The sequence below is a fragment of the Elgaria multicarinata genome, chromosome 3, assembly GCF_023053635.1.
Source record: "Elgaria multicarinata webbii isolate HBS135686 ecotype San Diego chromosome 3, rElgMul1.1.pri, whole genome shotgun sequence".
NCBI classification, from domain to species: domain Eukaryota; kingdom Metazoa; phylum Chordata; class Lepidosauria; order Squamata; family Anguidae; genus Elgaria; species Elgaria multicarinata.
Window position 1 is genome coordinate 173,072,320 of NC_086173.1, and position 12,526 is coordinate 173,084,845.

A 12,526-nucleotide genomic window follows, 5' to 3' on the forward strand; every position below is an offset into this window, starting at 1 on the left:
GCTATTGGGCAGTATAGGAATGTAATAAATAAATAAATAAATAAATAAATAACTCCCCTTATTCCCTGCTACTATGGGCTGTGGCCATTTTAGTGGGGATTATGGGGGTTATTCCGTAGGGCTGATAGAATGACTGGAATAAATTTGATGCTACCCAATAGCATAGCTGTTTCAATGAAAATTGGGAATCTACAAAGGTAGGAAAGTTTTGGTGTGTGTTTTTGAAAGAGAGCTTCATTTATAGGGCGGTAGGAAATCAGTCAATCAGTCAATCAAATAAGAAAGCCCTATGTGAGCCAATATTACACAGCCATTGTGATTCCAGGAGGCAACGCTTTGGTCTTATTATTATTATTATTTATTTATTTATATAGCACCATCAATGTACATGGTGCTGTACAGAGTAAAACAGTAAATAGCAAGACCCTGCCGCATAGGCTTACAATCTAATAAAATCATAGTAAAACAATAAGGAGGGGAAGAGAATGCAAACAGGTACAGGGTAGGGTAAGCAGGCACAGGGTAGGGTAAAACTAACAGTAGAAAGTAACAGTAGAAGTCTGCACAACATCAAGTGTTAAAAGCTTTAGGAAAAAGAAAAGTTTTTAGTTGAGCTTTAAAAGCTGCGGTTGAACTTGTAGTTCTCAAATGTTCTGGAAGAGCGTTCCAGGCGTAAGGGGCAGCAGACGAAAATGGACGAAGCCGAGCAAGGGAAGTAGAGGCCCTCGGGCAGGCGAGAAACATGGCATCAGAGGAGTGTGAGATGAGAGAGGAGAGATAGGAAGGAGCTAGACCGTGAAAAGCTTTGAAGGTTAACAGGAGAAGTTTATATTGGATTCTGAAGTGAATTGGAAGCCAATGAAGAGATTTCAGAAGCGGAGTAACATGGTCGGAGCGGCGAGCCAAGAAGATGATCTTTGCGGCAGAGTGGTGAACAGAAACCAACGGACTGATGTGAGAAGAAGGAAGGCCAGAGAGAAGAACGTTGCAGTAGTCCAACCGTGAAATAACCAGTGCAGAATCGTGGGAGTTCCAATGTCAAAATGGACGGTACTGAGATATCAAGCATCAATTATACTGTTAGTTTTACACTACCCTGTGCCTGTTTACCCTACCCTGTGCCTGTTTGCATTCTCTTCCCCTCCTTATTGTTTTACTATGATTTTATTAGAATGTAAGCCTATGCAGCAGGGTCTTGCTATTTACTGTTTTACTCTGTACAGCACCATGTACATCGATGGTGCTATATAAATAATAATAATAATAATAATAATAATAATAATAATAATAATAATTCTGCTTTCCTCTGTCATCCTAGCTTCACCCTTTTCTGAGAAACATTGGGTTTTCCAATTCCTCCATGGGCAGAATGTATCATGACAGAGAGGGAGAACTGACAGCTAACTACGATATTTTGTTGAACTGGTTGGTGCCTCCTAATAACTCAGTGGGTTCAATGAAAATTGGGAGCCTAGACAGACACGCATCCCCAGACAGAAACTTTACAATTGATGAGGATTCCACTGCATGGCTTAACCAGGTGAGAAAAATCTATTCATTTTTTCTATTATACATTTATACAGAAATCTGTTCTATTATACTTTTATCCTTCATTTCTGCCAGTAATGGTGTTTAGGGCAGATAATGCTAAAATCTGGATTAAAAACAAAATCTGAATTAATTGATTTAACCTTAATGTTAACATAACGTAAAATAAATTAATGTAAAACATAGCTTATATGGCATGCTTAAAAAAAGAAAGAAAAATGTTTTGTCTTCCAGAGGAAGGAGAACAGAAAAAGCCAAACTAGCTTCCATTGGCAGAGAGTTCCAGAGCCTGGCAACAGCCACCAGGAAGGCCTCTCTCGTGTCCCTATTCTTTGAGAGAAGGTGGTCTTTCTGATAGACTGGTCCCAAGCCATATCGGCCTTTAAATTGTGACCAGAATGAGAGCAATAGCCAGTGAAATGGTTGTCACAAAGGTGCAACGTTCCCCACATAACTGAGCCCAGTCAATAGTCTGGCTGCAGCATTCTGGACCAGCTGACATTTCTGAACATCGAAAGCAGGTGTGTGTAGGGTGACCATATTTTGGAAACCAAAAAGGAGGACAACATGGTCGCCCCCAAGGGGGCATGTCCAGTACCAAGGGGGCGTGCCCACCCAAATATAGCCTTGGTCACATGTCTGATTTTACAGCACACATTTAAGACAAATCTGTTCTACATAACATCTTAATGTTAAAATCACTGAAATAAAGAACAAGTGAGAGATTCAATGTATCTGAAATTAACTTCACTCACTCCTACTTTTGTAGGTTTTGCTGTACTTTGAAGCTTTTGCTATACTCTGTGTGTTTAATTCTCCCCTTCCCTCAAATATCTTTTCTGACTATCTTCACTCATTGCAAGCTGCTGCTGTTGTTAACAGGGTTTGCTACTGGCCGCAGATCTGTTTCAAATTTGGTATGGCTAAAGCTCTACCTAAAAGTTATCATGGTGCCAACTTTCATCTCTTTATCTTTAAAAATGATGATTTTAAAAATAATAATTTTAAAACCTCAATTTTTAAAAAATTCCTAAAAAATCAAAGGATGAACGGCTCTGTTTCAAATTTGGTGTGGCTAAAGCTCTACCTAAATCCTTTCATGGTGCAAAGTTTCATCTCTTTATCTTTAAAAAAGACGATTTAAAAAATAATAAATTTAAAACCTCAATTTTTAAAAAATTCCTAAAAAATCAATGGATGAACAGATCTGTTTCAAATTTGGTATGACTAAAGCCCTTCCTAAGAGCTACCATTGTGCCAAATTTCATGTCTTTATCTTAAAAAATGACGGAGGTATAAGCATTTTTGTTAATTCCCATTAGAGCTGCCCTTTGGGAAAAATCCAGATTTCCCCTCCCCCTCCTGGATTTGCCATCAAAAACCCGGACAAATCCGGGCAAATCCGGTCATATGGTCACCCTAGGTGTGTGTTACACTAGAATCATAAAAAAGCAGATAATCTGGACTCAACCCAACTGGAGTACTTCACCACTGCATAACTTAGGCCTGAGTTAAAATGACCCCTAATGTAACTCTCCACAATGTTCATGCCCCCGCCCCCAGAAGTCCCAGAAAATCAATTCTATGTCATCATGTAGTGTTTCTCCCACGGGTTTAGAGAAAGGAACTTGGCAGAAGCCATGGGGAGAAGATCATTGAATCATAGAATAGCAGAGTTGGAAGGGGCCTACAAGGCCATCGAGTCCAACCCCCGGCTCAATGCAGGAATCCACCCTAAAGTATTCCTGACAGATGGTTGTCCAGCTGCCTCTTGAAGGCCTCTAGTGTGGGAGAGCCCACAACCTCCCTAGGTATGTGGTTCCATTGTCGTACTGCTCTAACAGTCAGGAAGTTTTTCCTGATGTCCAGCTGGAATCTGGCTTCCTTTAACTTGAGCCCGTTATTCCGTGTCCTGCACTCTGGGAGGATCGAGAAGAGATCCTGGCCCTTCTCAGTGTGACAACCTTTTAAGTATTTGAAGAGTGCTATCATGTCTCCCCTCCATCTTCTCTTCTCCAGGCTAAACATGCCCAATTCTTTCAGTCTCTCTTCATAGGGCTTTGTTTCCAGACCCCTGATCATCCTGGTACAATGGAACACACAGTCTGTGTGTTCCATTGTACCATTTATGTATATTGTTTTAAATAAATACAGTGGGTTTTTTTTAGCTTAAATAAATTGTCATGTATTATCTATGCTTTCTGCCATATTTCCTGACCAAGTAAATATGGGCATAGAATAGCAGAGTTGGAAGGTGCATAAAAGGCCATCAAGTCCAACCCCCTGCTCAATGCAGGAATCCACCTTAAAGCATACCTGACCGATCTTGAATCCTCCAGATTTCCGACCCATCCCTACTTGCAAGCATTGGGCTGAAAGGAAGATTGGCTTAATATTTATTTATTTATTTATTTATTTATTTATTACATTTATATACCGCCCCACAGCCGAAGCTCTCTGGACAGTTCACAAAAGTTAAAACAGTAAACATTAAAAAAAAAAAGTATACAAAATTTTAAAAAACATCAGAAAAATAAAAACAACAGTATAAAAACAACAGTATAAAAACAACAGTATAAAAACAACAGTATCCACTTAAAAACAACAATTCTTGGGTCCGTTTAAACACAAACTTAGCGTTGTTAAATGCTGTTAAATGCCTGGGAGAAGAGAAATGTCTTGACCTTGTGCCTGAAGGATAACAATGTTGGCACCAGGCGAGCCTCATCAGGGAGATCATTCCACGGTCGGTGGGGCCACCACCAAACAGGCCCTCTCCCTTGTTGCCACCCTCCGAGCTTCCCTTAAAGACTGAAGAATTAGCTCAGAGCATGCATTTGACATGCAGAAGTTCTGTGGTTTGATCAACAACTTCTCCAAGTGAGGAGAGGAAAAGAATCTTTCCTGAAACCGTGGAGAGCCCTGGCTGCCTTGTCAGTTTCGCCAATACTGGGCCAGATGGAGCAATGGTCTGACTTAAGTATTAGGAGGCTTCCAATGAACACCCTGGGTTCCTTGAAGGAAAAAAATGGTAGGGTGTCAATGTAATAAATAAATAAATACTGGTGGTTGTTAAAACTGCAAAGCAGAAACAGTTAAACGAGGAAATCTCTGCTTCACACCCTTAACGCAACATCTTCACAGAAAAAGGATTTCCTTTGTACCATGCAAAATCATGCGTGTTTCCAGTCTTCTTCTCCATGTACCCCCTCTTCCTAAATATCATTTTCTTTTCTTTTCCCTGTAGTTATAGGCAGGGGAGAGCCAACGTCACTACTAACCACAGCCTAGAATAAAAGAATTAAAGGGTTCTGAGTACCAGACCTGAAAGGAACTCACAGGCCATCCATGCAAAAATAATAGGAACATAGAAAGTTGCCGACCAGGGGTCCATCTAGCCCAGTATTGTCCACACTGACTGGCAGCAAGAGAACTCCAGGGTTTCAGGTGGCATGGTTTTTCCTTGCTCTACCTGGATACGGTTGACCGTATGAAAAGGAGGACAGGGCTCCCGTATCTTTAATAGTTGCATTCGTTGTTGTTTATTCGTTCAGTCGTTTCCGACTCTTCGTGACTTCATGGACCAGCCCACGCCAGAGCTTTCTGTCCGCCGTTGCCACCCCTAGCTCCCCCAAGGTCAAGTCTGTCACCTCCAGAATATCCTCCATCCATCTTGCCCTTGGTCGGCCCCTCTTCCTTTTGCCTTCCACTTTCCCTAGCATCAGCCTCTTCTCCAGGGGATCCTGTCTTCTCATTATGTGGCCAAAGTACTTCAGTTTTGCCTTTAATAACTTTCCCTCAAGTGAGCAGTCTGGCTTTATTTCCTGGAGTATCGACTGGTTTGATCTTCTTGCAGTCCAAGGCACTCTCAGCATTTTCCTCCAGCACCACAGTTCAAAAGCATCTATCTTCCTTCGCTCAGCTTTCTTTATGGTCCAGCTCTCGCAGCCGTAGGTTACTACGGGGAATACCATTGCTTTAACTATGCGGACCTTTGTTGTCAGTGTGGTGTCTCTGCTCTTAACTATTTTATCAAGATTTGTCATTGCTCTCCTCCCAAGAAGTAAACGTCTTCTGATTTCCTGGCTACAGTCAGCATCTGCAGTAATCTTTGCGCCCAGAAATGCAAAGTCTGTCACAGCCTCCACGTTTCTCTATTTTCCAGTTATCAATCAAGCTAGTTGCCATAATCTTGGTTTTTTTGAGGTTTAACTGCAACCCAGCTTTTGCACAGTTGCATAGAAAAGGGAATTTCAGCAGGTGTCATTTGTATTTATGGAGAACCTGGTGAAATTCCCTCTTCATCACAACAGTTAAACGTGCAGGAGCTATACTAGAGTGACCAGATTTAAAAGAGGGCAGGGCTCCTGCAGCTTTAACTGTTGTAATGAAGAGGGAATTTTACCAGGTTCCCCATATATACAAATGACACCTGCTGAAATTCCCTTTTCAATACAACTGTTAAAGATACAGGAGCCCAGTCCTCCTTTTCATATGGTCACCCTATACCTGGAGAAACTGGGGATCGAATCTTGGATCTTCAGCATGCAAAACATGTGCTTTATCTCACTGAGCTATGACAGCTCCTCCAATCCTGGTTAAGTTCCCAACACACACACACACACACACACACACACACACACACACACACACACCTCTTTATTTCAGTAGTATGACTTAGGGAGTCAGACCAGCGGTCCATCTAACCCAGTACTATCAGCAATGACTGGGCAACCAGGATGATCAGGGGTCTGGAAACAAAGCCCTATGAAGAGAGACTGAAAGAACTGGGCATGTTTAGCCTGGAGAAGAGAAGGTTGAGGGGAGACAGGATAGCACTCTTCAAATACTTAAAAGGTTGTCACACAGAGGAGGGCCAGGATCTCTTCTCAATCCTCCCAGAGTGCAGGACACGGAATAACGGGCTCAAGTGACAGGAAGCCAGATTCCAGCTGGACATCAGGAAAAACTTCCTGACTGTTTGTTAGAGCAGTGCGACAATGGAATCAGTGACCTAGGGAGGTGGTGGGCTCTCCCACATTAGAGGCCTTCAAGAGGCAGCTGGACAACCATCTGTCAGGGATGCTTTAGGGTGGATTCCTGCATTGAGCAGGGGGTTGGACTCGATGGCCTTGTAGGCCCATTCCAACTCTGCTATTCTATGATTCTATGATTCTATGACTGGCAGCAAGAGCTCTCGAGGGTTTCAGGTGGGATTTTTCCCCTTGCCCTACCTGGAGAAACTGGGGATCAAAACTGGGACGTTCTGCACACAACACATGCTGAGCTATAGCCCTTCCCCTATTTCTGGTTACAAATCACTCAGAGATTTAGCAGTAGATTCAGATCTAGATTCTGCCCAACTGTGGTAGATGGCATTTGCCCTTAGTTCTTCCAGTACGAAGCCAAACAAAAAACAAAGACCTGAAAGCAAGAACAGCCCAAATCCTTTCCCTTCAAGCTACTTAGCATCAGGGGGTTCAAGTAATTTGGTGGTGAAACCAGGCCTGGAGACCAAGGAATGCTGGTGTCCTTTCCAGGTCTATCACACAGTGCCAGAGCTTACAAATACGCCACTAACAGTTTTTCTTGATGTTCCTTGTCATCACGGGCAGTCCATGCCTCGGTCAAGGTGTAGCAAAAGCTGCTCCCCTGGACACGTCAAGGTGATTCCGGAAGGAAAGCCCCTTTGCTGCTATGGCTGTGCTCCGTGTGCAGAAGGGACCATCTCCACTCAGGAAGGTAAGGGGTTCCAGGGGAGAAAGTCAGTCTTTGGGGGACAGAGCTGATATTCATTGCAGCATTTTATGTGACAGGTTTGTTGTTGCTGTGTTATTTTTGTAATTCTGGAGATCAAAATTATAAAAAAGAGGTTCAGAATATATTTTCTCAAGGGGTGTCCAAGGGTGGGGTGGGGTATCAGGAGGAGCTGCATTGATACGTTTAACTTGGAGAAGAGGAAGATAAGGGGAGACATGATTGGTTGTGGGCTCTCCCACACTAGAGGCATTCAAGAGGCAGCTGGACAACCATCTGTCAGGGATGCTTTAGGGTGGATTCCTGCATTGAGCAGGGGGTTGGACTCGATGGCCTTGTAGGCCCCTTCCAACTCTGCTATTCTATGATTCTATGATTCTATGATGATAGAGGTGTACAAAATTATGCCTGGTGTGGAGAATGTGGACGGGGAGACATTTTTCTCCCTCTCTCAAAACACTAGAACCCAGTGGGGTCATTATCCCAGGAAGTTGATTGTTGGGAGATTCAGAACAAATAAAAGGAAGGACTTCTTCACGCAGCACATAGTTAAATTATGGAACTCACTACCACAAGATGTAGTGATGGCCACCCATTTGGATGGCTTTGAAAGGGGGTTGGATAAATTTCTGGAGGAGAAGGCTATCGATGGCTACTAGCCCTGATGGTTGTGTGCTATCTCCAGTATTCGAGGCAGTAAGCCTGTGGGCACCAGTTGCTGGGGAACATGGGTGGGAGGGTGCTATTGCACCATGTCCTGCTTGTCCATCCCTGGCCGATGGCTGTGTGAACAGAGTGCTGAACTAGATGGACCCTTGGTCTGATCCAGCAGGGCTGTTCTTATGTTCTTATGTATTTGCTTTGTATTTCTTGGGGAGGGGGCATATTTATAAAAGGACTCACCTGATATTATAACTAGGCATGAATGGTAATTTGTATTGTGACTTGCTCAGTAAAAGATACATATTTTAATCTTGTTTGTGGAGTGTTCTGTCACTGTTTTGCTGATACTCAGTGTGGACACTGGAGTCTCAGCTGCACAAGAACCACCCACTACAAGCCCAGCTCTGGTAATTTTATGTGGCATGTTGATGATAAAATCACATGATTTCAGACTGGCTTGAACCTTGTGGTTCAAGTCAGGCTGAAGTCCTTCCAGAATGTAGAGGTTTATACCAATGCTTGTCAAATCACTGATACCCCTCTTTTCATAAGGTGATTGAAAGGGTGGGGCTGCGCACCAGGAATGCATCACACTGACCTATGTTTCAGTTTTCCTCCAACACAAGGTTCCCAGGATAAATTCCTGGACCCTAGGAAGAACAATGCTGATGACCCCTGAACTGGGTGATCTGAAACAGAGACATCTGAATCTGAGTCCTCCATGGCGTGATCCTGTGTCTCAGAAGCAGGGGACATGATAGTTCTTTAGCATAAGATGCCATGAAAACACATATTGTATGGACTTTTGTAGAACATAGGGCTCATAGAATCATAGAATCATGGAATTGCAGAGTTGGAAGAGGCCTACAAGGCCATCGAGTCCAACCCCCTGATCAATGCAGGAATCCACCCTAAAGCATCCCTGACAGATGGTTGTCCAGCTGCCTCTTGAAGGCCTCTAGTGTAGGAGAGCCCACAACCTCCCTAGGTAACTGATTCCATTGTCGTACTGCTCTAACAGTCAGGAAGTTTTTCCTGATGTCCAGCCGGAATCTGGCTTCCTTTAACTTGAGCCCGTTATTCCGTGTCCTGCACTCTGGGAGGATCGAGAAGAGATCCTGGCCCTCCTCTGTGTGACAACCTTTTAAGTATTTGAAGAGTGCTATCATGTCCCCCCTCAATCTTCTCTTCTCCAAGTTAAACATGTCCCGTTCTTTCAGTTTCTCTTCATAGGGCTTTGTTTCCAGACCCCTGATCATCCTGGTTGCCCTCCTCTGGACACGCTCCAGCTTGTCTGCATCCTTCTTGAATTGTGGAGCCCAGAACTGGACGCAATACTCTAGATGAGGCCTAACCAGGGCCAAATAGAGAGGAACCAGTATTTCACGTGATTTGGAAGCTATACTTCTATGAATGCAGCCCAAAATAGCATTTGCCTTTCTTGCAGCCATATCACACTGTGGGCTCCTATTCAGCTTCTGATCTACAACAATTCCAAGATCTTTCTCGTTTGTAGTATTGCTGAGCCAAGTATCCCCCATCTTAGAATCATAGAATAGCAGAGTTGGAAGGGGCCCACAAGGCCATCAAGTACAACCCCTTGCTCAATGCAGGAATCCACCCTAAAGCATCCCTGACAGATGGTTGTCCAGCTGCCTCTTGAATGCCTCTAGTGTGGGAGAGCCCACAACCTCCCTAGGTAACTGATTCCACCGTCGCACTGCTCTAACAGTCAGGAAGTTTTTCCTGATGTCCAGCCGGAATCTGGCTTCCTTTAACTTGAGCCCGTTATTCCGTGTCCTGCACTCTGAGATGATCGAGAAGAGATCCTGGCCCTCCTCTGTGTGACAACCTTTTAAGCATTTGAAGAGTGCTATCATTAGGGTGACCATATGAAAAGGAGGACAGGGCTCCTGTATCTTTAACAGTTGTATTGAAAAGGGAATTTCAGCAGGTGTCATTTGTATATATGGAGAATCTGGTGAAATTCCCTCTTCAGCACCACAATTAAAGCTGCAGGTGCCCTGCCCTCTTTTAAACTTGGTCACTCTAGTATAGCTCCTGCAGCTTTAACTGTGGTGATGAATTTCAGCAGGTTCTCCAGCTGGGGGAAAGGTAATAACGGCCGGGGAAGGCAATGGTAAACCACCCCACTATAAGGCCTGCAAAGAAAACGTCAGCGAAAGCTGGCTTCCCTCCATGAGTCAGTAATGATTCAGTGCTTGCACAAGAGGTTCCTTTCCTTTTCTCCATATATACAAATGACACCTGCTGAAATTCCTTTTTCTATGCAACTGTTAAAGATACAGGAGCCCTGTCCTCCTTTTCATATGGTCACCCTAGCTATCATGTCTCCCCTCAATCTTCTCTTCTCCAGGCTAAACATGCCCAGTTCTTTCAGTCTCTCCTCATAGGACTTTGTTTCCAGACCCCTGATCATCCTGGTTGCCCTCCTCTGAACACGCTCCAGCTTGTCTGCATCCTTCTTGAATTGTGGAGCCCAGAACTGGACACAATTCTTGTAACTGTGCCTTTGGTTTCCTTTTCATAGGTGTAGAACTTGGCATTTATCCCTATTCAATTTCATTCTGTTGTTTTCAGCCCAGCACTCCAGCCTATCAAGATCACTTTGAAGTTTGTTTCTGTCTTCCAGGGTATTAGCTATCCCACCCAATTTTGTGTCATCTGCAAATTTGATAAGCGTTCCCTGCACCTCGTCGTCCAAATCATCTATACCAAGCAGATATTCCAGTTTGAAAGAGGTATGAAAGCAGTATATATAAAAGGCAGGAGCCACACTACTGCTTTATAGTGGTATTGAAGTGTACTGACAACTGTTGGGCCTCATTGACACATACCATATACTGCTTTCATACCACTTTCAGAGTGTTATATCCTGCTTGGTATAGATGTGTCATGGGCCCCAACAGTTGTCAGTGCACTTCAATATCACTAGAAAGCAGTCGTGTGGCTCCTGCCTTTTACATACCGTTTTCATACTGCTTTCATAGTGGAATATCCTGCTTGGTGTAGATGAGCCCATAGAATAATATGATACACCAGCTGTGCCCCTTCCTGGAGTTGGAAGTCCTAAAGACGGTCGTGCACGTGCTGGGAACTTCGAGGCTCGACTTCTGCAATGCGCTCTATGTAGGGCTACCTTTGTGCCTAGTCCGAAAACTTCAACTAGTGCAAAATATGGCAGCCAGGCTGGTCACTGGTACACCTAATGGTAACCACATTGCACCAGTTTTAAAATCTCTTCACTGGCTGCCAATTAGTTTCCGGGCGAAGTATAAAGTCTTGGTTATCACCTTTAAAGTCCTTCATTGTTTGGTTCCAGGCTACCTGCGGGACCGCCTTTTCCCGCACAATGTGCACCTCACACTCAGGTCCTCTCGGAAGAACTTTCTTCAACCAGCCAAAACTAGGCTGACAGGCATTACCCAGAGGGCCGTTTCCTCTGCTGCTCCCAGACTATGGAACGGGCTGCTGTAGGAGATTCATCAACTTAACAGTCTTTAACGTTTAAGAAAGCTATAAAGACTGTTCTCTTCCAGCAGAGGTATCCAGCGGAATTTTAGGATGCTTATAGTATGTTCTTAGTATGTTCTTAGGAAGTTTTAACAATTTATATTGTGTTTTGATTAATATTTTATGTATTTTGTACTTGTTCCCCGTCTCGATCAGGATGGAGAGGCGGGTTAGAAATAAAATTATTATTATTATTATTATTATTATTATTATTATTATTATTATTATTATTATTATTATTTGGGTCTCAGATAGATATTGGTGGTAATGCAGTCTCCTCTTCCTTCTCCTTCTCCTTCATAGATGCAGACCAATGCACCAAATGTCCAGAAGACCAGCATCCAAACAAGGAACAAGATCAATGCATTCCCAAAGTTATCACCTTCCTCTCCTATGAAGACTATTTGGGGGTCATCCTGACTACTGTGGCCTTATTCTTGTCCTTAACTACTGGCAGTGTATTAGGAACCTTCATTAAATTCCTAGAAACTCCGATAGTCAAAGCCAACAACCGGGACCTCTCCTATGTTCTCCTCATCTCCCTGCTGCTTTCCTTTTTGTCCTCTTTCCTGTTCATTGGACAGCCAGGGATAGTGACCTGCCTCCTCCGACAAATGGCCTTCAGCATCATCTTCTCAGTTGCAATCTCTTCTCTGTTGGCCAAAACGATCACTGTGGTGCTGGCCTTCCTGGCCACAAAGCCAGGGAACAGGGTGAGGGGATGGTTGGGGAAGAGTTTGGCCAACTCCATTGTCATTTCCTGTTCTAGTGTCCAAGTTGTCATCTGCACCACCTGGTTGGGCATCTCTCCCCCATTCCCTGACTCTGACATGCACTCACAAGCTACAGAGATCCTACTGCAATGCAATGAAGGTTCTGTTGCCATGTTCTATGCTGCCCTTGGTTACATGGGCTTCCTGGCTGCCATCTGCTTCACGGTGGCTTTCTTGGCTAGGAAGCTGCCTGGGGCCTTCAATGAAGCCAAGCTGATCACCTTCAGCATGCTGGTCTTCTGTAGCGTTTG

The 12,526-nt window shown here is 43.9% G+C and overlaps 1 pseudogene; it reads right to left on the reverse strand.

Moving 5' to 3' along the window:
* Window positions 1–12,526, reverse strand: part of LOC134395798 (zinc finger protein 208-like) — a 215,598-nt pseudogene that overhangs the window by 107,083 nt on the left and 95,989 nt on the right.